The sequence below is a fragment of the Cricetulus griseus genome, chromosome 6 (genome assembly GCF_003668045.3).
Source record: "Cricetulus griseus strain 17A/GY chromosome 6, alternate assembly CriGri-PICRH-1.0, whole genome shotgun sequence".
Classification (NCBI taxonomy): Eukaryota; Metazoa; Chordata; class Mammalia; order Rodentia; family Cricetidae; genus Cricetulus; species Cricetulus griseus.
In genome coordinates, this window is record NC_048599.1 from 79,536,248 (window position 1) to 79,563,706 (window position 27,459).

Consider the following 27,459-nt stretch of genomic DNA (forward strand, 5'->3'; position numbering starts at 1 on the left):
ATGTTATTTACATGAGAAGTTAAATGCAACTGTCAATGTGTGTGAGAGAGAGGGAGAAAGACAGAGGGAGAGAGATACAGAGAGAGAGGAGAGAGAGTTCTTTAAACATTTATTAGCACATCACCATCTCTAAGCATTTCAGAAAAGGAATTATAAATCCCCATGCCAGCAGTCTGCCCAGGAGATACAAAGATGAAAAAGCTATATTCTGTATCCCTAGGGAGCACACAATCCAGTGATGATCTTGTGGTTTAATAAATACATATACTTATTTATAAGTAAATGATAGTCTAGGGTTTATAGTTTGCTGGAGGTAGCTGTTTTATGCCAGCTCATGCTACTCTCCTTTAGAAAATGAATAAATTCTAAGTGATTTCAATTCAAGAAGGGCACAGAAATATGAGGTTCTCTGCAAAATGCTTTAAAATACAAGAAGCATAGAACATGTTAAATAATTAGACCATGTAAACATATATTTAATGATAACTTGTGGTAAAGACTAAAAGTGTCCCTTCAAATAACGATTTGGGGAAGATTACATAATCAAAACACAATTTGTGCATTTTCTATTTACTTCGTGCTGTGAGCATTAGCCTCATCTTTAATGGGGTATTTTTTTCAACAAAAACAAAATATTTTCAAACTGAATGTGTGCCAAGTCCTTTGCTGGGAACCAAAGTTTCAAGAACAAATAAGCTTTGCATTTGACAACTAAGGAACTTCTATTCTAGTGGGAAATAAAAGTGGAAGCATAAAATCCTAACAATACACAGTGATGCCTGGGATGACAGAAGTACAGAGGCTGAACATGGACAGAAGTAATTAACTCTGAGAAAAAGCTAGGGAAATCTTTATGAAGGAAATGCCATAAAGGAATAATATCACTTTGTTAAATAGAGGAGAAGAGGAATGCTAAACAGAAATATATAATACAGTCATTCAACACACACACACACACACACACACACACGCGCACACACTTCTTAGCCCCCATCAGGAAGCTAGATTAAGAGTTTGAGGATGCAATGGAAAAACTTAAATTTCCTGTATGTCTTGAAGGAAGACAAATATATATAACAGTTAAGCTTTAGTTACTAAGGCCGATTTTTATGAAAATATTCCATTATTTAGAAGAAAATACACTTACAAATGATGCTTCCTGGAATACAAAGGCACAAAGTTGAGGACTCTTAAAGTTTCTAAGCTAACCCAAAGTCTATGGGAGTAAATACATCAAGCTCAGGAAACATTTTCTATTCCTGTTTTGTTTCCTAGACTTAATGAACTAAGTTGTACAGAAGCAATCTTTCAACAACAGGAGAAATGGAGAAGAGAAAAATCGGCAATAAAAGTAAAACCAGCTGTCTTTGCTTTCTTATTGGACAATTGCAGTATGAAGAGTGTTGGAGTCATATCCCTCTTAACCTTAAACTTGGTTCTCAAGCCTGCAAATTTCATCTTCTATCCACCATTTCCAGCTCCTTTTGGCTTGGTGACCTTCTGGAGCTCTGCAACATATGCCCCTTAAAGCACATTCTCCCTGAGGGAATTTGTATGGGTGGAGGTTCTTCCTCTACAGAAATGCCTACCCCACCACAATGCTTAAATATCAGTCCACACCTTCCAGCACATCATCTAACTGTGCTTTATTTACCTCAGTCTGAATTATGCTACAGACTTATCATCTCTGCTGTCCCATCAAATAATAAGCTCCAAGTCCATTTCACTTCATTTTGTTCACTCTTTATTTTGAATATTTTAATTAGTGTCTGGTATGTAGACAACAAGCAGTATAATTATTTAGTAGCTTAAGGAAAGAGTAAGATTATTTTGTTCTGTGTTTTTATGATTGTTTTATTTAGTCCTCATCACTAATTCTAGACTGATTCTAAAGAATGTGGAAAAGTACTTCAAAGGAAACAAATATAACAATACAATATTGAGGAAAAAAATCACAATAACTGCTTCTAAATTAAAAATTTTAAATTTGTTGTTTTATCTGTTTAAATTAATATTTTCTGTTTTTTAAATGAAAGTTTAGTTTTCCTTTAGTGAATAGAATGTGCCTCAAGTAAAAAAAAAATGGTAAATTTTTAAGAATCTTTTATACCCAGTTAAAGTTATATGACTAAAGATAAGATAGGTGAAAATAGGTCAGGCAGTGGTGGCACATGCCTTTAATCCCAGAGCTTGGGAGGGAGAGACAGGCAGATCTCTGTGACTTGGAGACTAGCCTGATCTACAAGAGCTAGTACCAGGACAGCCTCCAAACCACAGAGAAACCCTGTCTAGAACTTTGTCCCTCTCCCCTCAAAAAAGATAGGTGAAAATCTCCTATAGTGATCCAGCAATGACATACTAAAGAATAAGTGAATTTAGGGCCTGGAGAGATAGCTAAGGGGTTAGGAGCACAAGCTGTTCTTCCAAAGGTTCTGAGTTCAATCCCCAGCAACCACGTGGTGGCTCACAACCATCTGTAGTGACATCTGGTGCCTGCAAACATACGTGCAGACAGAATACTGTATACATAATAAATAAATAAATCTAAAAAAGAATAAGTGAATATAAATTAGAGGGGCTGATATAAAGCACTTTTTACACTGTTTTACTTGCTGTTTCCCAGAATGTGGACAAAATGGGCAGAGTTCAGTTATTATGGATTTCAATAAGGAAGCTGAATGCTGTCTTCTTCAATGTTAAAACAAGAACTTTGCATCCGTAGCAATTCTAGAAAGCCATCCCCTCTGTCCTGTATAACTTTGGGCTTCCCTGTGGACAGTGTAGAACTTTTGTGACAATGCCGTACTGGTGGGTTAAATGAGAATGACCTCCATAGCCTCATTTATTTGAATGTCTGGGAAAAGAATAAGCTACAGGAAGAATCTACAACAAGAACACCCAATTCATTCACATGAGTATAACGCCAAATACAACATTTGTACTGCTTTAATCCATAAGAAGAATTCTTAACTCTTCTGAGTTGTCTTGTGATAAGATGTCTGTGTAATTACTGTGTGATCTTGTGGCTTATAGCAGTCCCTAGTTGGCAAAACTGTTTGCAAAGGATAGAGATATGTGGCCTTGTTGGAGAAGGTGTATGTGCTCTCCACCATTATGGCCATGGACTCACACTGTGAAACTACAGAACCTAGTAAACTCTTCCGAAAATTTCCTTTATAAAGATGTCTTATCATACCAAAAGAAAAGTAACTAAGACAGGTACTGTTGTTATATTTTAGTTTTTGAAATAAAATTAAAATTCATATTTCACACGAGTATCTTACAATACACTGACAGTCAAATTTATTTACCAATTATGTCTTTCCAAGACTGGAGCATAGATGTGAAAGCTGTGATTACTAACTAGACTTGGAAATGACTCGGATACAAAGAAGTGCTATTGTAGTGTTACTGTTTTTATCGCCACTCTTGATATATGCACCACCTGTTTAGATAAAGACATCTGCTAATTTTCATGATTTCACTAAGTCTTACATAAATATTAATTAAGCACAATAGCTCTGAAAGCAAACTAGATGTTTGCTGTTGTGAAGTTAGGAGCAACGCACTCTGAGTAATTACATGTTACAGTCAAACTTTTCATGGTTTATAAAAGCACACAACTTTTAAAAACCCAGGCATAATAAATGCAAGAACACAGAAAAATGAATGAATTACAGAAAAACAATGTGTGAGTGTGTGTGTGTGTGTGTGTGTGTGTTTTCTTCAGTTCCTCCCTTAAATGTAAGTACTTGGGGATCATAATTGAAATAGGATATGTCTCTCAGTCTGGAAAAATGAGAGATTTCATATTTATAACTAGTAAAATGGTAAGATCTTACTTTCCTAGTCATAATCTCTGGGAATAACATTCTATAAAACTCCTCAAATATCGAATAACAGCTTTGCTGAGAGGTGAATGTTAATAGTGTGTTCATTTTTCAGATGAAGAAACTAAAGCGCAGGAATGCTACATAAATTTCTCAAAGCCCTAAGATCAGTTAATGCTGAAGTCAGGATTGGGAATCAAGCAAGGAGGTTTCAGACTCCTTTTGCTGAGGCAGCAATCTTGTTTTGTGACAGTCCAAAAGGGCTGTGAAGAAAAAAATAATGTGGGGAGCAGCCAATGAGAAGTTCTATCCAAATAGAAGTTTTTCTCAAGAAAGAAAACTATAAATGGTGCTAAATTTAGAATAGCTGGGATTGAAATACAGGTATGTAAACTAAGTTTCTAGGTACCAGGATATACATGTATTATCTTGCATTAACCCTGCTCAACAACTAAATATAGCTCAGAGAAACTGTTCTCCAACATCTCATTAAACCGTAACATAAACCACCACATAGAAGAGCATAGCAAGGAGGTTCCTATAATAACAGTGCTTCAAAACAATATCTGCTTTTTATAATTCTAGGTTATTTGAGATTATGCCTCTTTATAGTATTTCTAAACTGAAGTTTGCTCCTTTTTGAGTGAGGTAAAAAAAAAAAAAAAAAAAAAAAGAATGGTGTTTTGGCTAATTCAAGGGGACTAGGAATTACAAGAAACCGGAGTCATTATTGTGATAGTGACAAGTGGTTGGAAACTGTTGGTGTAGACTCCAGAATGCACATGGAGTAAAAAGGCCAAGAATCATCCCTCTGCTATATAGTACCTGAATGATCACATGCATATGTCCTCCAGTTATGGTAGAATCCGTTTCCTAGAGAGCAAAGTAAAGGGATAATATGTGGGCACAATGACCATCAGCATCTGCCTATTTTCATCAAATCATGATACCTAGGTAAATACTCAGAGGTCATGTCAACTCAACGAGCTATACTAGTATTTCTCATCTCAAGATACCACAGTCAAAAATGCAGATATTAGTAGTATTTCCTCCTTCTGAGTATTTGCTATGTCGATTATTTATATCAAATACCTTCAAAATTCTTTCCTAAATTGTATGCTTCATAGTTCTTGCTATTACCTGCATAGCAGCCAATAGAATAGAAAATTGAAAACTGGAGGGAAAGAGCTCAGATAGCATTTGGCAACTTATTCAAACAAAAGAAGTCAGAAAATAGTAGGCAAGGAAGTTTAATCCTACAGCTAATACACAAGAAAAATGGAAATATATTTAAATTCAGACCTCTCTTAACTCATGCTGGAGGCTACATTGTTTCCATACAAAATTCATGTCAAAGACATAAAGCCCAACATGACTGCCTTCGAGAAAGCCTTCATGAAAGTCCCTGAGGTAAGTTAAGTCACTCAGGAAAGATGAGCCTTATAAGGAGAGTCATGTGAGAACTTGGTATAGAGAGACACCTTAACCATGCCACCTAAGGAGTGGCTACAGGTGTGCCTGAACACGCCCATCAGGGTGTGGTCAAGGTGATGTCAGGATGATGTGGGAGAGGTTTAAAGGGACAAACCAGGCACATGGGCACTCTCTTGCCTTGCTGCTTTTGGCACTCTCTGGCTTGCTGCTGGCTGGTGTTTATCTATTAAAAGTTATCCTAACCTTACTGGCTTCATATCAGTTATTCGTCTCAATAACTTGCTCTGTTTTTGTTGTGCCTGTGAGAGGACAGTCCTGTGCAAGCCTGAAAGATGCCTTACCCCAAATCAGGCCACTAGACACATCCTTATCTAAGATTCTCTTTTGCAGCATTTTGAGATTACAATTTTCTGTTATTTAAGTTCTTCAGTATGGATGCTTTTATTCCAGCTTTTTAACTGTTCTTTACTGAATTGTGCCTAGTCAGTGACTCAAGTCTGCTAGAAAAAACAAAAACAAAACAAACAAAAAAAAATGAATGGAGAGATGGTGGATAAGCCAGGCAGTTCATGCTTCGTTTTGAATTGTGGGCACTCCACAGAGATTTCCTGCACAAACTCTGCAGTAGAATGCCTGCTGGCCCTAAGTAACACCTGCATAATTAACATTAACCCATAAGATCAATGCATTACTCACTGCAAAATGCTTAACTTATTTCCCTCTGAAAGGACTCCATTTAGTGCTAGTGATGTTCCCTCTGCTCTTCATTTTGTGTGAACTACTACCAGCAGCCCAATTTTGAGAATAATTAAACAATCTCATTCACAATCGATTTTTAATTAAAATTCTTTATTTCCATGGTTCGTAAGTATTGCCTGTGCCTTCCAGATGAAAAGAGCGGACTTCAGGTAGATATAATGAGTGCTCAACTCTGCACACAATGGGGTCTCTGTGCACTTTTCATTGAATTTTACCCTATAGTCTGTAAACTTGCTTGTGTATCCATCTTCCTAAACCAAGCTTTTCCACACCCACTATCTTAGCAGTTTTAAAAAATACATTTCCCAGAAACCTTGTAAATGACAAATGGAAGTTTTTTTGTTTTTTGTTTTTTTTCCAGTGAGTTAAATGACCTCACAAAACATGCCTAGTGAAACTAAATTCAACCCCTGGGGGTAGGTGCCACCAATTAGCTGCAATGACTAGTTCTTGGAGCTAAGATAGTCGAACAACTTCAGAAAAATTCGTTAGATTGATTAGTCCAATTAACTCAGATTCTGACACATAAAACCAAGCAGGAAACCCCTGCTGGGTCCAAGAAATAAATAAAAGACTTGCCCCTGGTTGTGACTGCATAAACACTAGAAAGCCCATGGAATTTTTCCCTTGGAGTAGAAACACAAAGACAGGCTGGGAAAGGACTGGCTGGAGAGGGAAACAAAGAGGAGAATTAAGGACTGCTGGGAAGGCAAAAAGCCTAAAGAGAGCTCAGAGAAACAGGGGCCCTTTGGCAGGCCTAGAGGCCAAAGAGTTGGGAAAGAAATTTCCAGGGTATTGAAGAAAGCCAAGAAAGAAAATATTCGAGTTGAGAAACATGGCTTTTTTTGTTCAAAACTGGTAATGAGATTACTATTTTCTTTTTTTTTTTTCCTGTGAACACATGGAGCAAATGAGGAAAAATGAGAAGGGAATTTCTTCATTTAAAAAGATTATTATTCAAGCATGGGTTCTTTGTATGTATCATCAAGGGGTGCCCTTCTTATGATCCAGAACATTGGGAAAAATTGCATGAATGTGTTTAAAACAGATGAGGTTCTCATCTATCTTTTCTTCCTGCATTTATTTCATGTTTATGTGTGTATATACTTAATTAATTGTTTCATTAAATTCTTTAATGATACAGACAGAACCCAGACTTCATGAACCCTGTGACAGTGACATCTCATTGGGCACATCCACAGCCTTATTTTATTCTATTTGATAGCATAACTTCTAAAGCTACAGATTTGTGGCATGACTTGAACCCAGGATCTATGGTAACAGTTTCACATGCTTCGGATACTTCTGTAATCCAGGGTAATTTTACTGCTTTGTCTGTTATTGAGAATGCAAAATAGATTTTGGCTATGCTTATGGTAGTTCTTTATCTCTTCATCTTCATCTTCATAAACAGGAGCACTTAAGTGGACCCCGGTTTATCTTCTAGCCAACTGTTCAAAAAGACTCTGACATCACCTAAATATCAATCTTCTTTACTGTCTTCTTAATTTTCCCCCTTCTGTGAATCTGGCTTTGACCTAACAGTTGGCTCAAGGTGGCACCATCTAAAATTTTAATTTTTTTTCAACAGGACAGTTTCTTATATGAGACAGGTAGGGTTCTCTGGAAACCAAATGAATCATTTTATCAGAGCAGGATAGGTCTTTTCTAAAATGACATGATAAAGGACAAAACAGTTCAGAAAGTACAGAGCACTTCAAGATAAAGATGCAAGAGATTTCCAGAAACAGGAAAAGCAGGCAAAAAAACAAAATAAAACAAAATTCCCATTAAGTTCTTTAGTTAGTAAATAAAAACAAAAAGTGAAAATAAATTCTAATGTCATTATCAGTATGTTAGTCAATATTTGAAAGCATATAGTGAAGGATAAAGTTCACAGATAAGTCACAGAACAACGAGAAGACATGCAAACCCACAAAGAAAAGCAGCCCATGAGATGCCAGGGCCAATCTCTGTGGAGACACTGATTGTGGGCAGACAGCCACAACCAGAGAAAAATGTGAGCAAGTCCAGGATCTTCTTCAGTTCTTGGGAAGGAAGTCATTAGGATGTTAATCAATTTTCCAATGACTTCATTAATAATTGTATCTGGTTGCATATAATCTGCAAATTATAAGATGAAAACTAAAGGATCTGTGGTTGGAAAGAGAGAAGATGCATGAAGCTTTAAAATTTCTTTAATATGGTATGCACTCACTCACATACGGATTTTACACATAGAACAAAGGATTACCAGCCTATAATCCACACCACCAGAGAAGCTAGGCAACAAGGACTCTAAAAGAGACATACGTGGTCCCCCAGAGAAGGGGACAAGATCTCCTGAGCAAACAGAGAGCATGGAGGGGCAGGGAGCGGGACCTAGGAGAATGAGAAGTGGAGGCAGAAGAGAAGCGGTGAGGAGGACACAAGGGAGCAGGAAGGTTGTGAAGGGGGAGACTAGAGGAGAACAAAATAAGAGATACCATCAAAGAGGGAGCCAGTATAGGTTTAAAGTGAAATCAGGCACTAGGGAAATATCCAGAGATCTACAAGGATGATACCAACTAACCATCTAAGCAACAGTGGAGAGGCTACCTTATGCCCTCCCCCGATACCGAGATTGACAACTAAGTTATATACCATCCCAGGGCTTTCATCTAGCTGCTGATGAAGGTAGAAGCAGATACCCACAGCTAAAAACTGAACTGAATTCGAATCCAGTTGCAGAGAAGGAGGAGTGAAGAGCAAACAGGTTCCACAGAAACAGCTGACCTGAACAGAAGGGAGCGCTTAGTCACCAGACTGATCACTGGGGAACCAGCATGGAACTGATCCAGACCCCAAAAATGTGGGTGTCAGTGAACAGGCCTCGGAAATATGTGGGGCCTCTTGTAGTAGATCAGTACTTATCTCTAGCATAGGAATGGACTTTTGGATCCAATTTCACATAGAGGGATACTCCCTCAGCCTAGACTCACGGGGGAGGGCCTAGGCCCTATCCCAAAGGAGATGACAGACTCTGAAGACTCCCATGGAAGGCCTCACTCTCCCTGGGGAGCAGAAATAATATCGGACAGATAGGGTGTTAAATGGGGATAGGGAGGAGAAGGAGAGGGAGAGGGAATGGGGATTGACATGTAAAACAATCTTGTTTCTAATTTAAATAAAAAATTCTTTAACAAGTTAAAAATTAAGAAAAGATTTTCATTATACAGGCACATGTGAAGGAAGTTGGATAAAATACTAACAATAGACAAAAAGTGTTAAGTGTCCACTCTGTCCTAGACATTTTATAAGACTCACCCAATTAATACAGTGGTAGGGAAATGGTATTCCATTTTAGAGACAACATAATTAACAAATCAATGTTATAGACAAGGAAAACAAGGGTCAGCATGATTAGGAAATTCAACTGCAATAAATAATAATTGCAAATGGCAAAGCCAAGGTATAGAACTACTATATTCCAGATATTAGTGAATTATAATTATAATGAGGGTATTTAATTGAAGAAATGTATGTGTATTTATGTGTGTGCATATACATGTATGTTGTGTAGATGACAGAGTTCAACCTCTCTTGTCATTTCTTGATAGCTACCCATATTGTTTAATAAGACACAGTGTCTCCTTGACTGACACATCATGCTGTAGATTAGGAGGGATTTCCAAATGAGCTCCAGGTAGCAGCATGTTTCTCCTTCCTCAGTGATGGCATTACCAAATTGCACCAATACACCTGGATTTTTTACATTGATATTAGGGATCAAATTCAGTTCCTCATGCTTGTGAAACATGTACTTTACCAACTGAGTCACCTCAGAGCCGAAGGAGAAACAGATTTTATAGTTCAAAAGACTGTGAATTGAAACTTGGTGGTACTTACTATAAGTATTTGCCTCTGTTAAAGCAAATTAATACAGTTTGTTAATTTCTTTTCTTGAAAATGAAAATATTACCATGTACTTTGTGAGTTACAATAAATAGGGCCATGTAGGCATAGCACAAGTAATATATAAAGAGAGTGATAAGGTTAGCAGTCAGTTTTTACTTTGTTGTTCATTCATGGATTTATTGTTTGCTACTCAATAAATGAGAAGAAACAGGACACATTTTGAGGACTCTGTACACAGACCTTCAAATGTTGTCACGATCATCTTGTTTATTTCCTCACATCTCTTAACAGAAGGAATATTTACTGGTGTCCTAACTACCGAACTAAAGAAAAACTAAAAAAGAAAATAGATTAAGAGGAGGCAATTCTAACAAAAAAGAAGAAAGAAAGGAAGAAAAAAGAAAGAAAGAAAGAAAGAAAGAAAGAAAGAAAGAGAAAGAAAGGAGTTAATTGAAGGAAACTATGGCCTTGGTTAAACATTTTCTCAATTAAAAATGAACTTTGGAAGGAGGGCATTGTAATTATTCTTGCCAAGCTATCTGATTCCTTTTACAGAGGAAAGCACTGATAGAGCTAAAGTCTACACTAATAGACTGTTGTATGAAAATTAAATATCTGTATATGTTGAGAAGTTTTAAAGTTTGACACTATTATTTCATTGAGATATAATTCAGGATAATTCTGAATACTTGAAATTTCATTACTGCTTTATGCAGTCTTACACACCAAGTGTGTTTTATTGAAAGCATTTAGCGCTTCCTGTCACGGCCGCCATCGGAGAGGAGCAGCCACGGCCCTGCGCTATCCCATGGCTGTGGGCCTCAACAAGGGCCACAGGTGACAAAGAACGTCAGCAAGCCGCCGGCGCCGCGAGCGCCTCACCAAACACACCAAGTTCGTGCAGGACATGATCCGGGAGGTGTGCGGCCATGGAGCTGCTCAAGGTATCCAAGGACAAGCGCGCGCTCAAGTTCATCAAGAAGCAGGTTGGCACTCACATCCCCGCCAAGAGGAAGAGCAGCGCCAGGAGCTGAGCAACATGCTGGCAGCCATGCGGAAGGCGGCAGCCAAGAAAGACTGACCCCCCAACCCCCTCAATAAATGCTGCTGCCAGAAAAAAAGAAAAAAAAATAAAGAAAGAAAGAAAGAGAGAGAGAGAGAGAGAGAGAGAGAGAGAGAGAGAGAGAGAGAGAGAGAGAGAGAGAGAAAGAAAGGAAGGAAAGCATTTAGCTTCCTGTCTCCTTCTGCTCTATCACCTACAATTCTCATTAGTTTTATATAATTGTCAGACTGTGAAAACTGGCTTGTTTTCTTCCATAACATGCTTCCATTACATCTCAGTTTTAGAGATGAGCTCACTCTCAAGACAGGAAAACAACTTTGCTGTGGTGAGAATGGGCCCACAGCAGAATGGGGCCACAGGCATTTCCAGTAGGGTAAGAGATTAAAATTATATAGGCTCCCAAGGGGAATTGACAAAGTCTGGTACATTAAGTTGGCCTGCTGAAGAAGTGAATAGGGAATGGGCTTTTGGGGAGGTGAGAGGGTTGGAGGAGGTTGGTTGGGTGGGAGGAGAACTTTGGTTGGAATGTAAATGAAATTAAAATAAATGAATTAATTAGCTAATTATATAGACTCCTTAAAGAACCAAAGAATGTGTGAAGTTATAAACTTGGTTAAACGTAACTCAAAATATGGTCTTATAAAATGCCCCCAGCTAAAGTATACATCTACAATGAATAGGGGGAGCTGGGAGTCTGTAATGAATTGTTAATAAAACTTAAGATTGAGAATGAATATATAATATTTTAAACTTTATGTAAACTCCCCACCGTGGAGTTGACCTCCTGTGTATTATCCACACATGGTTGTGTCCATTCTGGCCTCCATTCCAGTTTTCTTCAAAGCCAATATCTTTGTTTGATAATCTGCTTATAAGTGTAACTCTTCTTCTGCACCTGCTCAATTTTTTTTCTGAACATGGATGTCTGCATTTTCAGGGGGGAGAGACTGGCTGGGCAGGATCTCACAAGGCATGTCCTTAACTTCTGATCCTCCTCCTTCAACATCATAAGCACTAACACTTGAGGTATGTGTCACTGTTTATCAGGAATATATGCACTCTTATAACTGTGTGGCTCATTCTCCAACAGGATAAATATTGGTCTCATGTGGCAATTTACATTAATTACAATTATAAAATATTTGAAATTCAGTTCTCAGTCATACTTAGCTTAAATCTAGTATTCAATAGTTACCTATAGTCAGTGGCTTGTGTATAAGAGTTGAAGAAAGTTTCTGTCACCATGAGAATTTCTATGGAACACGAGTGTTTGTGGCTTGTATGTTCTTTGTATGTTTGCTGGTTTACATATTTATATGTGAGTATTTTCATTTTACTTTAATAATGAAATTAAATAATTAATTTTGGTTTTTGTTTGTTTGTTTGTTATGTTTCAGATGTTTTCCTGTAACCTGTCTATGTCTATCCCACATGGTAAGCTCTGCAATTGTCAGGGATTTTGTCTTTTTTCCTTTTTTCCTTCTTCCCAGTACTCATAGCAATTCTTGCCTCCATATATGTGTTATATATTCAATAAAGGCCTCTTGAATGAGAAAATATATTAACACAGAACCATATATTGTTCCTTTAAACACACACACACACACACACACACACACACACACACACACACACACACACACACATTACTCCTCCAGTCTGTGAATTTCAAAATTCGAAATCACCACAGCAGTTTATTTGTTGCTTGTAATTGGCCAAATCCCTTGGGACAGGAAGGCTTTTAAAACTGTTTTTCCTGTAATTATTTGTCCTCCTAGCTTGAGTGAGAGGACCAGAGATGTGTCAAGATTTGGGTCAGAAAAGACTGTCAACTCTGATGCCTGCCGAAGCATTTAATTATCACAAAGATTTCAGAATTGAACAGGTTTACTGAACCCAGACTGTTGTAGATAAGTATAGATAGCTGTCTGAACTTAGACAATTATAGATGGCTGATAGATACAGTCTCCAGGCAGTGTGTCTAATTGTATATTCATATAAACTTTTCTCATTTTTAGATTTTATACACACTTTTATTTTCAAGATTATTTTATTCCTAATTCTTTTATTTACAATATGGGCTTAAATGTGAGTGATTAATATCTTGTCTAGGTGACCTTTTAGGGAACACAGAGTGCCCTGAGATATGAATAACTAATTGCAAGTATTGCACAGTGTCATTTGATATGGGTTAAAGATTCACAGCAAAAGATTTTAAGGAACATTCTAGATCTATAGATACTATATTTTTTTTAATGTTTGAAGATTGGAAGTTTTTTAAATCATACTTTGCCTTACTATAAACAATACAGAATTTCAAACATCAAAAAGTTTACACACACACATAATCAAAAGATGACCCTTGTGAACATTATCAAAGTGTGGTTTCTGCTAACACTGTCGTGCATTTTAGAGTTCTTCTCAATCTATTGCTACCCTTAGGTCAACAGAAACATTTTGTGGACATTACGTACATATTGGGTCACTGCATAATTTAACACATGCACAGAATGAATAATGATCAAACTGAGGTACTGTCAATCTCAAGACCAGAACACCTGTATGTTCTATAAATGTTTAGTTTTGATTCTAGCTCTATTTTGAAATAGATTCATTGCTATCATATAGATCATGTCTCTCTCTCCCTGACTGCATTCTTTTTTTTTCAAGACAGGGCTTCTCTGTGTAGCTTTGGCTGTCCTGGTACTTGCTTTGTAGACTAGGCTGTCCTTGAACTCACAGAGATTCACATGGCTCTGCCTCCTGAGTGCTGGGACTAAAGACATGTATGACTACTGTCAGGAACCTTCCAAATTTTTCTTTTTTCTTTTTTTTGAAAGACGAACAGGTTTCTGAAGTCTGTTCTGGAACTCACTTTGCAGACCAGTCTGGCCTCAAGCTCACAGAGATCCACCTGCCTCTGCCTCCTGAGTGCTGAGATTAGAGCTATTGTTGCTACTGCCAGACTCCTTTCACTATTAGACTGTCATCACTACTTTTCGAACACCCTTCAGACCCTGTACATTTCTGACTTTAGGATCTATACCCTAACTAATAAAGTAATTATTGGTATTCACATGATTATTTATACTGCTCTCAAATATTCTTCAAATGTTCTTGACCCATAATGATCTACATTTTTCTTTGTTTCTTATACTGGTGATTAATCCCAAGTTAGCCACCAATTCTCAACCTTCTGTCCCAGTTTTACAAGTCCTTGATTCCATGCCTGCACCAGCACACCCAACTGATTTGTACTTTTCAAACAGACAAATTTTAATTTTACAGGGAATCAAAACTAATTCATCTTAATGAAGAATCTATTAGATTGCTTTCAATGTTGAGTTCCTGTAACCTTTGTGTACCATGCTTATTGTTACTTATATAGTACTTCACATTAATGTTTAAGGGTGCTACTAAGAGAAAGTAGAACTGCTAAGAGCACCAGTTAGTCTTTGATTCAGACACCACTTTCAGTCCATTCAGTCCATAGATACTTATTTACCTAGGTGTGATGTTGCTTCTTATACATTTAAGTTTGACTAGAACCTTCTATATTCCAGATATTCTGTAAGTACGTTATCTAACTTATTTGTCAAAAAAGATATAAAACTGATACCACATTGTAAAATGATTTACAAGCAGTGACTCAGAGTTCAGTGTCTAGACTTGAGCAATCATAATGGCAGGATTTCATCAATTCACTTGAAGGGCTTTATCTTGATAATGCACATTTTTCTGTATTAAATACAATGCAGGGCAATTGAATATGCCTTGACAAATGTGCCTATTAAATTACTGTTATTATACTACCATTAAATTTTTAATAACATGTACTAGTGGCTGTCAAGAATTTACTTTATATCATACTCACATTTCCATGTCACTGAACCTACATTGCAAACTTAATGACTACAACATAATCCATATATGGATGTACAAAGCATACTTTTCACTTTCTTCTTTTTTTTTGTTGTTTTTGAGACAGGGTTTCTCTGTGGCTTTGGCGGCTGTCCTGGAACTACCTCTTGTAGACCAGGCTGGTCTCAAACTCACAGAGATCTGCCTGCCTCTGCCTCCCAAGTGCTGGGATTAAAGGCATGTGCCACCAATGCCTGGCTGTATTTTTCACTTTCTATTGTCTACAGACATTGTCATTGCTTCAGAAAACAGTTTTCACTAGAATAAAAAAATGGATTTCAAAGGACAAAATTTCTCTACATTCAATAAGAATTCATCCATATACTCATGTTAAAATCTGTCAAAGAAACTCCAAATAGAACAATGAACAATGAATGAAGATATTGGGTAACTGATATGTAGGCTCAAAGCACACAGGCTTTCATTTAGTGGAACACAACAATATATAGGCTTAGAATATCATAGTATATTTTAACTAGGTTAAAATATAAACAGACAAGGAGAACCATGAAGAAATATAGCTGTGGAGGAAGAAGGAACACAGAACAAGTGCTTTAATGTAGCCAAGCTTAAGTTGAATTTCAGGAGCTGTCAGTCATCATTAGTCTGGTTGGAACAAAGACACATGTCGCAAAACGTAAGAAATACAGAGGAGAGTATATGAAATATTACAATAGGTTGGAAATGTGGGTCGTGAAAGTATAGTAGACTCTAAATGTCAGGATAACCAATCCACCCTATAATATGTTTGCAATCAAGAAATCATGGTGATTTCAGTGAGCCTTGGTTCATGTATTGAAAGCAACATCACATTTTTTTTGTTATTATAAAAGTTGAAGAGGCTTTAACTAGCTTGAACAAAAGAGAAGAAAATAAACCTTAAAAACTAGATAAAGAAAAAGATAACATAAGTCTGTATGGGAAAAAGACGATGAAGCCATTAACAAAAGCTTCCAGTAGGTTGGGTGGTCCCGTTCCACATCATGACCATCTCTTAGATTGCTTCATAAAGAATTTCTGGGACACTGGGTAGGACTCAATGTATAACCTAAAACTTCTCTTTAGGCTTCTGTGAAATGTTTCTTGCTCTTGCTTTTCAGAATTGTGTAAGAAGGGGCCAGCCATCACTGAGCTCAGAATACTTGCCGAGTGTGGAGTACCTGAAAGGTGCCTTTGTCATTTGTGGCACTGGACAATCATTAGAGTGCATGCTAGTTCAAAATATAACCCAAGGGAGCAGACATAGTGTATCTGCAGGACAAAATATGCCAACCACAATTTTATCTGCATTGCCTTTTGGGAAATTAATTCTTTTCCTCCTTCCCATCACCTTCCATTCATGTACACCTTTGCCGAACTAATTATTTTTAAATAACTACATGCTTCTCATTCTACTGTAAGGAGTCTTCAGTTTCTATATTACATTCTATAGCAATCTAGCTTCTACTAGCAAATTAATTTTTATAATGGTTTTCACTTCAAAGTATTTTACTTAGATGAAAACTATTTTTTAAATATATTGGGATATGCACTTTGTAAAAATTAAAAGTACCTCTGAATGATATGTGTGCGTATGCATGCAATTTTTACAGTGTTATCATTCTGAGGTTAGAGATGTTTTATCTAGTATAGCTGTATATAGCTCAAGTAATTGAGCTTCTGCTATTTCCCAGGGGATGACTTTAAAAATAAAATGGCTTTTTATTCAGTGTAGGATATGAAATAGTCAATACCTTGCACCTGCATTAAAATGTTTATTATATAATAAAATAAAGCAATATGTGTTTATGTATACATAAAAATATTATATGCATTTTATGTATTTATATATAAACAGCAAACATATTTTAAATACATTCATACAAATACATAATATATATTACTATATAGAGATAGAAAGCAGGAGTTAGACATGATTTTCTCTCTTGGTGTGAGTATGTATGTATACTATATTTATATTGAGAAATATATTGTTCATATATATATATATATATATATATATACATGTGTGTGTATTTATCCATTTACATTTGATATTCATATCTTTCATCTTATTCCATAAATATTTCTGGCAAAACTTGTACTTTACATAATAATGTTGAATCTAAATATGTCCACAAATTTAGTTCTTTCATCATTTATCTTACATAATTCCATAATTTCAAGTTGTCATACTAAATACAAATGAATAAATGCTATTTAGTACAAAGAAAATGCAAGACACTCCCAAAGTGTGCTAATCCAAGTCTTTCCATCCATCCATCCATGCATCCATCCATGCATCCATCCATCCATCCATCCATCCATGCATCCATGCATCCATCCATCCATCCTTCATATTAACTTTGGAGGCTAATCCACTCTTTTAATCCTGACATTTAGCATTATATCTTTTGGCGAACATTTCAAGAAACTACTCCACCCCAAATACAGTTACTTGAACCTGACAAGGTCATTATCTCATGCTTGGAATCATTCCTACTGCTCAGTACCATAATCACCTATCCAGATTCTGTGATACTAAACTCTTGAAGCTGAGTCATATGGTGGGCACCCTTAAAACCACTAGGTATCATTATTTTAAATGAACAATATTACACAAGTCCTACATTTAGCAAGTTAACAAAATATTGTGGATGAAGTTTATAAACAACAAAATAAGACTTCTTATATCTGTTCTTCCACCATCTTTACTCCCATAGAACCAGGAAGTTGAAATATGTAAACACTATTTTTAAAAACATCTTTTATCTTATTAGCAGACTCTACTAAGACATGGGAGGTCCAATAGATCCTTTAAATAATATAATTACCACAATGACCCCAACAACTTGCTTCATAGGACATTGTTATTGATTCAGACTAGAGTCAATTATAAGTTGCATATGTAAAAAAAAAGCATCACTTACTCAGACAGTTGAAGCTACCCCAATAAAAGTGTTAAATTCAAAATTTCTACAAAAATGGGAATGAAGCTCTTTTATATCTGTGCGTATTTTGTTTCATAAAACCTTTGCCATATACAAGGTATACTTATAGATCTAATAATTTACTACTGTAGAGCATCTACCTGAGTCAATGGTAGATGATATATTGCCAAAACTATCACAGATGATTCTCCTCCAATCCACAGTTCTAAAGATTATTAAGCTGTGTAAAATAGTATAAAAACTTTTCAAAAATATTAGTGACTTGCTGGAAAGATGGTAGCAAGCAAATAGAAGGAGTTGGCATCCTCAAGCTCCGGCCATCCAAGTCAAAGTGTTGACCACATTTTCTTATAATTCAAGTACCCAGCCTAGCCTAACAACAATAGTTCCAGACTATATTACCTTCAAGCCAACAAATTCATCCTGGGATCTTTCTTTAGCCTGTTGTCTATCATAACCACCATGATAGCCATCCAAGTCCACCCAGTACTGGAAGGCTTTGGATGCTTCACCAAATGAAGTAGATTACTGCTAGTAATCGCTACTAACTATTCCTTAGAATAAGTTGACCACCATCCACATTTTCTCCTGTATTGGAAGGGATGAAAATTATTTATGAACTTTCATGCAACAGAAATAACATTGCTTCATCATGAAAGAGCTTTGAGTTTAGTCATAAACCACCTTCCCCTGAATGCCAGGTCAGTCTCCATAGGTTACTACACATAGAAACTCTGCCTGGAAGCCCTTTTTATGGTACATAAAGCATGCAGTCTGGCAAATAAATCCTCACTGTAGTTTATTATCTAGATCCTATAAATTTTATTTTCTCAGAGACTTCATTCTGAGACTGTTTTTAAAGGGTAGTAGTATGGAAGGGATTATTTCATTTTTCTTCCACAAATAAAAACCAATTCATTTCATATGTACATATGTATATGAACATATGTGAACTTTACATTTAAGTGATTAATATGAATGTCTTTTAGCTGAGGAAGAATTTATTTAAATTGAAGATATGGTAGTCCTCAGGTTTTTGACAATCTTGTAATATTTATTAAGTCTCATCACTCTGCCTAAAAAGTGAGGCTCAGTGGCTGTTAGATCTACTGTCATTTGTACATGTGTTACTGTTACATAATATGAACTTTAGAGCACAAATCACCCAGAATCCAGCTTAAAGTACTCAACATGTAAATTGGACAGGAAGTTGCAGGGGACAGTTATGGTATTTAAATATTGTCTTGGAAGCCTTTGGCAAATGAAGGTAGTATAACAATTGATAAAAATGGGATTCACATGATGTCCCAGCAGTCAAGAATACACAGTGAGTTCTGTTTCCAACACTCATTTCAGGTTGATGAGACAGAAATACCTATGACTCCAAATCCAGATGTTCCAATGCCTCTGGCATCCATGGGCACCTGCATTCAAGTGTGTATACTCACACTCCCCCCCCCACATACACACAAAGAGATAGGGGGGAGGGAGGGAAAGAGGGAGGGAGAGAGAGAGAGAGAATGGGAGAGGGGAGAGAAAATGAGCCTTTAAAGAATTGATAGGAGGTTTCCCTTTGTTCTTCCCCAAGGCTGGTGAGTCCTGAGTAAAACTTGTCCTATAATTATCTCTCTTCCTACAAAATCAGGTGATGCTCTCTTAAAGATTACAGTGATGATTGCTTTCATTCTATGTGCATCTCACTTCCCTCTTCATTCAAAGACAGCTTCTTTGTAAAGTTAGAAATCACAAGTTGATTACTATCAATCCCCAAAACATATTAATGCAGCCACCTTATTTAAAAATCTAAAAGTTACAGTGAGTGCTTGTTTGTTTTCTGAAGAAGAGACAGAAAAGGGAGGAATAAGATTCAGTCTTCCCTTGATAAATGTTTCTCCTTTAAATTCAGGACTCTCTGCATTCTTGAGTCAACTATCCCTTGTGATCACAGAGTTGTGGTTATGTAAATTCAGAAACAATAGGTATTGAAAATGAAAGGAAAGAAAACAAGAACACTTGGAAAAATTTACAAAGCACCATGGAATGCCACAGTGTCTTAATCAATGTTACCTAAAAGTAAAAAACCTGAAACAGAATGTGGATCAAAAACAATATTTCTTTTAGATTTATTGCAAAAGGAACTAGATCCACTATTGACCCGGAGCCTGTTCTTTCCCATAGGACAAGCACTGTGTTAACCATCATAATCTAATAATAGTCTGATTGCTAGGTGTATGATTACTGTCTTAGAGAAGAAAACCAATCTGGGAGAAGTGCTGAGCTAATAACTGGAAGACCCCAAATCAGGATTTTCGGACTCCTTCTTTATCCTCTAACCATTTTTTCATCATCTCTCTAACTCATCTCCTCTTCTAAATAGAGACTTACTAGCCACTTTCAAGGAACCATTATCAGGAAGTCTCTGTAGGACATTTGCCAATGTCCACTTATAAAGTATCATAATTTTCCCATGAAGCTAAATCTACTGAAGTTTGATTCCTATGTAATAAATATGAGCACATGCTAATTTTCCAGGAAGAGGGGAAATATTACAAAGAGACACCTGTGCTTCTCCTTCAGCTATCAGGAAAGAACCTTTTAATGATGCTTTGAAAAGTGATGTTTAACATGCTCTCCGAAGTCTGTAGCTGAAGCTGACACCACCAAACAAAAGATACAGTAAGTTTCCACACTACAACTTTTAGGGAAATGGAATTAGGTACAAAGAACTCTGACAAACATCGAACTGAGAAAGGGTAACGTACTAATCTTACATTCCACAAATGCAATTCTTTTTCAAAAATGGGGGAATCTAAAAAACAAACAAACAAACAAACCTAATTTTCCTCAGACTAGACAGGAGAAGCAAAAGAGAAAAGAGGCAGCCTGGAACCAGGCTCCCTTGTCCCCAAGAAATGTTAAAGTCTTAGAACTAAATCTGCCTATAGTCTTAACTACGCCTGTCTCTGTGCTGTCTGTAAACTGTCAGACATATGCGGTACACAGGTACTTGGGGAAGAAAATTAGGCTTCTTTTTATGGCCGGATGGTCTAGACTATAAATATATCCATTCCTGTTTCTTAATTTCTTTGAAACACAGAAAACGGAGGTGGCAGATTTACAAACCTAAGCGCCTGGTAACAATTTGTGCCCATGTTTCCGTTGCTTGCAGATAAATTGGCAAAGTAAATTAGACTGTAGTATAGACTTCATTTCAAGGAAACTGCACCTTGCACCGACTAGTGGGCTCTTTATAAGAATCCTTCTTCAAAGTGAAACAAATTCATCCCAGGGGAAGGGAAAAACAGGTAATAAACTTTCTCTCTACTTCCATGCTGAAAGCTTTTATGCAATACAAATGACCCCACATTCATCCAGCTTACAGCAAGTAGAATAGATACAGCATAAGATAAACAGTCATATTTTCCTAACTGCCTCCCCATGAATTATAAGCAGGGGCTAACAATGGTCCTTTGCTGTGTGATGTTGTTCACCAGTCATCCTCTCAGACACTGGGTACTCTGAGGGGTTTATGCTTGTGCACCACAAGACTTTCCTTGAGCACAGTTCTTCTTGCTCTCAATTTGAAAATATGATAACCTATTGATAAAGGATCAAGGAAATACCATTGTCAGTATTAGCCCTCAGCAATCTGGGAAGTGATCTGTTTTGGATGGCTGGACAAAATCTCTTTGAGCAGCAAATCTAATTTTAGTTGAGCTCTAATAAATATGCATATTTTGATGACACCCCTGTTTGTTAACAGATCTATGGTACTTTGCCATTTCAGGGTGTATAGGACAAAATGTCACCACACATTAAGCAATGTAAGAAGTTTTAATTCATTTAAAAAACAAAGGGAAACAAGTCACTTGGAAGCACAGAAAATCATAATCCTTTTACACAAAGTTCAAAGCAAATTTAACTTTGCCTTTTCCCTACATGTTAAAGGAATAATTATCTTAATCTATGCCACCTCTTCTCGCAGCCCTTTCCTTGAGCTCTTGCCTTATATTCCTTTAAATGCCCTTATTTCAAACGCATTCACACTTTCTTTTCAACCAGTACTAAAGTTGATTTAAGCTATATATTTGTAGGATATAATGCTATTTTTTTACAGTACTTATGATTCTCACACGTATAAGAGTTGAACTAGAACTTTATCACCATACACATGTACACATATGTAGCATGAATTCTCTTTGGTCTTGATAATTAAAAACTTGTAGTCAGCTATTAGGGGTTGAAAGTTGAAGGATCAGAGAAGCAGAGCCATCAGCCACTAGAGTTCTTACCTCTACCAATGCTCAGATTGCATCCTCAGAATGGTTGCTCCTCAAACTGCTTCCAGGAGCTCCTGTCTCCTCCCACCTTATATTACTCTCTCCAATCAGCCATATCACTACCTCCCTAGTGCTGGGATTAAAGGCATGTAACTCCCAAGTCCTATAATTAAAGGTGTGAGCCTCCACTTCCTGATTCTGTTTCTCTTTTAGACTGGATCAATCTCAAGCAGCCCAGGGTGGCCTTCAACTTACAGAGATCAGTCTGCTTCTGCCAACCCAGTGATGGGATTAAAGGTGTATGCCACCATTGCCTGGTGTCTATGGCTAGTAACTTAGCTCTGCACTTTGATCTTCAGGCAAGCTTTAATTGTTATAGCATAAACAAAATATCACTACATACATAAACACACACAAGTAGAAATATATCAAAGATGTCAATCTAAAACCTGACACTCTGAAATCCAAGGAAAACAGAGGCAAGGACTTCAAGATATAGGTCCAAGCATGCATTTTTTTGAAAAGGACTCTGATAGCTTAGACAATGATTGTGAAGATTGACAAACAGGTTTTCATGAAATGAAGAAACTTCTGCTTTGTAATCACCATCAGTGAAAAGGCAGCAGACAGAAAAGGAAACATCTTTGCAGGTCTTTGGCAATTATACATTTGATAAAGAATTAGTATTTATGCCCGGCGTTGGTGGCACACGCCTTTAATCCCAGCACTCGGGAGGCAGAGGCAGCCAGATCTCTGTGAGTTCGAGGCCAGCCTTGTCTCCAGAGTGAGTGCCAGGATAGGCTCCAAAGCTACACAGAGAAACCCTGTCTCGAAAAACCAAATAAATAAATAAATAAATAAATAAATAAATAAATAAATAAATAAATAAATGAGAATTAGTATTTGTATATATAAATAACTCCACAGGCTAGATACCAAACAATAAAATCAACTATGAATAAATGAATTGAACAGAAAGTTCTTAAAAGATGAAGTAAAAATGAGCAAGAAATTTGATTTTTGTTTTGTGTATCCTAGATGGTCTCATACTTTCGATGTAGCTGAGGAAGAACTTGAAATTTTGATCTTTCTGCCTCCACTTTTGCAGTGCTGCATCTTGAACCTAGGGCTTACTGTATGCTAACCAATTACTCTGCCACCTACATGACTTCTCCAGCCTTCCAGTCAATAATAGAGGGGAAAAAAAAGGATGTTCAGCATCATTAGTCATCAGGAAAACAGAAATTAGAAGTACCTTGACATTCAGCCAGAGGTGGTAGTACACACCTTTAATCTAAGCACTCCGGACATAGAGACAGGTCTGGGATACAGAGTGAGTTCCGGGATGGCCAGGGCTCTACAGAAAAGTGCTAACTCAACAAAACAAAGCAAAGCAAAATAAAACAAAATAAAAATAAATACCTGCCTTGAAATTCTAGCTCACTTAAGTCATATTCCTGCAGCAAATGTAGGGGGAAAGGATTGGTTATACACTTTTTGTGCAGCTAGAATGAAAGTTGGCATATATTGATGGTTGTTTCTTGCCAGATAGACAGTATAGCCTGCTTTACAGTTATAACCCCCCCATAGAATGAACACACACACACACACACACACACACACACACACACACACACACACACACACTATGTTCTCCAAGAGAAAAAATATGCACTTCCTAAAGAACTACTGTGCTAAAATATTTCTACACTATGAATTAACAAATGACTCACTAAAGAGTACAGGCCAAAAGGATATTTCAGGAGCACAGACAGATGATTGAGGACATGTGTATGTCAGATGTATATCTTATGACTGCTCTGTTGATGATTTCTTTCACAATTTCTTTTCAAAATTGTGTGCTTTTCCACTCATATGTGACACAGCACCCTCTCCCAACTGCACTCTTAGAAGTTAGCTGTTTGAAAAAAATTCATATTCATAGCTGGAATTCCCTCCAGAAGAATAAATACCAATGAAGGGTAGCAAACTGAAATTCAGCAAATGTATCACTGGGGAGTCCTGTGTGAGATGATTTTGAAGTTTACAAATCAATAGAATTTTAAATGATTATTCCATGTTTAAGAAAAACATTCTTTACTCACTGAAAAAGAGAAATTACAGTAAAAGTGTTTCACAAACAAGATACAAACTTAATTTTCTGGGCTTTCTCTTCAACTGCTGCTGCCTAGCAACGTGAAAACTGATTTTTTACCCTCCTAAATGTGGGACATAGAGTGTATACATCTGTTACCCAGGAGAGGGAAAGGCAAAATTGGAAGGAGATAAAAAGGATTTGAAGACCAATTACGTTAAGAGTTCAGATCCCAAACAGTAGCTGAAGACCCCAGATTTTAGCTGTAGTGATTTACACTTGACAAATATTAAGTATATAGAAAAAGAAAATGGTTTTCTGAGAAGGTAGGCAGTGCACTTATTTGAGCCCAATGAATCTGATATATCTATGAAACATCTATATACAGACTGGCAAAATATTAGATGGAAATAGGATTTTTAAGAGGAGGTAATAGCAATGACCCATAAACATTTGAATGTCTTCTCTAACACGTAGGTAGTAGATGAAGACAAGGAGGTGGAGGAGATATAGATCCATAGGAATAAATGCTACTGTGAATTTAATGTCTGTCATTTCTACTGCTCTCTGTTTCATTTAACAACAGACAACCAAGCAAAGATCAAAATAAAATGTACAACCAAGCAATTTCACCAAAAGCAGTTCAAAAGCATATTGAAGTCACAAGAAGCCATTATTGTTGGAATAGTCAAAAGTTAGTATATCATGTATATATGAATATGCACATGTAGATATTTGTCTATCTAAAATCTTCTAGATATTACCAAATATTTAAGATAAATTAGGTATGTAACATGTGAGATGAATAGTATACTTAAATGGTATGCACATATTTGAAATTTATTAAATAATTAAATGCCAAGTGCTAAAATCAACTACTTTGTTTGAACTATCACAATTAAAAATTAAATTAACACTATATAAAATCAATTTATACTAACTTTAGAAGTAGTTTAGGTATTGCAACACTTTAAAATAGTATCACAGTTTCATAAAAGAGGTATAGCTATTCAAAATAGAATGCTCTGTTTCATAAATGTGACATTTAATGTCTCACAGTCTGGCCACATGTATACATACACAAAGGTCTGGTATTTCTATAATTCATTTTATATATAACACATGAATGTAAAGATGTAGATTTCTCAAAAATTAAATTTCTTGTTCCAGTTTTTAAGATTTATATTGTTTTTAATTATGAGCACTGTCTATGTGTCTATGTGTGGGTGTGTGCAGGTGAGTACAGATGACCATCTGGTCCAAAGGGAGCATAAGATTTCCTGAAGTTACGTGGAGTTGTGAGCTGATAGACGCCCATAGCTTCTAGAAACTAAACTGAAGGAACAGTATTCTTTCTTAGCAACTGTACCATCTCTCCAGCCCCAAGATTTGTATTTTTAAGCAAAACAATAGTACAATAGTGTTTAAATTGGTCAGATGTGTCAATATATCTGTCTTTTTTGATAATACAAAAAAAAAGGATGATCATCTATCTCTACTTAATTTCACCATCTCTTGTAGGAGTAGCAGCTAAACCAATCAATATGCACCAAGCTTCTCGATGTAGAAATTTCATACTGGTTGCAAATTAGAACCTGTCACTTTGAAATATGTTCTTCTTAGATACAGTGGAAATGATTTATCTGTTTAGAAATTTAGAAATGAAATAATTGCTTTAATATATGATTCAAATGAGGGAGGAGGTCATGCATGACTTTAATCCCACCACTTGGGAAGCAGAGACAGGTGGATCTCTGAATTTGAGGCTAGCCTGGTCTACAAAGTAAGTTTCAGGACAGCCAGGTCTATTAACACAGAGAAACCCTGTCTCAAAAAATGAAAGTGGAACCCCACATTGACAATTTCACCAGGAGAATGGGAATACCATTAAGTTGAACAATAGCAACTAAAGATCGACTTTGGACTTCAAACTTCTCAGAGCAATTTAGAAGAGGTTAGCAGAGATGATCCAGGCTCAGAGACATTGCTCCGAACAATTTATAGGTGTCTAGCAGAGATGATACAGCTTCACATACCACTCTAGGCAGTACTTGAGACAAGCCATGCACTTTCCCATTATGCTTAAACTGTACAAAAATGATACAGCATGACAGTTAAACCAAAAATTTTCTTTTCAGGATCCTCTAAAGATGTTCTCACCTCCAAACAGCAGGAAATAAATTTAAGAACATGATGCCCACATTCTAGAGATGTATGGTGCTTGGTTTTTGGTCACTCACTGGGTTATGGATATTTGTCTTTGTTTAGGTGGATTGACTACAAAATATTGTTGGTTATTCTCAGGAAGAAAGTTGAAGGGTTAAGATTCAAGGTTTTTGTTCTGAGAAAAAAGGAATACAGATATGATAGGATAAAAAGTGTAAATTGGTGAATCTACTCTGAAAAGGAAAAGGGGAGGATATAGATATGATAAGATAAAAAGGTAGATTATTGAATCTAGAATTTTAAAAAGGCAACTACTAGGTTTACTTTGGATTGGACTTCTTTTTAGTGTAGAGAAATATTGTATACTCATACAAATTTGAAAGTAATTGACTAAATCATACCATACATACATTTCTAATATTGTTCGAGGTACTGTTCCTATATATTTTTATCAATGTAATGCAAATATCTAGTCTTTGAAAGTTAATATTATCAACTATATGGGATAATAAGGAAATACAGTTTTAGTAATTAGTCACCTGCTGATATTGAACTGTAGTCACATTAGGTATGTTTTCAAGGTCAAACATATATTTTAGAAAGACAGGTTATCTTCAAACTCTTCAGAGATCTATGGAATATGGCATTTAAGAGGTTTTAATAACATAAGTTTTATTTTTTAATGACAATGAGAAGTGTGTGCTCCTGGCAGCATCAATCTACTTCAGAGAAGATGATGGACATTAAAGAAACTCACACAGAGTTTACTTTGTGGCAAAATTTGCCAGTGGGCAAGAAAGTTCCTTTACCTTGACTGCTGACAGTATCCTGTCCAAATTAGACAAACAGGACCCAAAACACAGTGAATGCAAAACCTTGCCAAGGCAAGATTCAACAGCCCTTCAGAAAATTCTGTTTCACAGAAAAGTCTATCAGAAATGCTAGTTCTATAGGCAGAAGATGGATGGCCCAATGTTGCAGAGGAACCTTAGGTGACTGTCCAGGTATCCAACTGTTTCTGTCAATTCTCACAATTTTTTGAAAGTCACTTGCCCACATTTCCTGCTTATTCAGTTAATATTAT

The 27,459-nt window shown here is 36.5% G+C and overlaps 1 pseudogene; it reads left to right on the plus strand.

Annotated features, from left to right (window-relative positions):
• The first annotated feature begins 5,201 nt into the window (after positions 1-5,201).
• On the plus strand, positions 5,202-11,001 carry LOC100765491 (annotated as a pseudogene).
• The last annotated feature ends 16,458 nt before the right edge of the window (positions 11,002-27,459 follow it).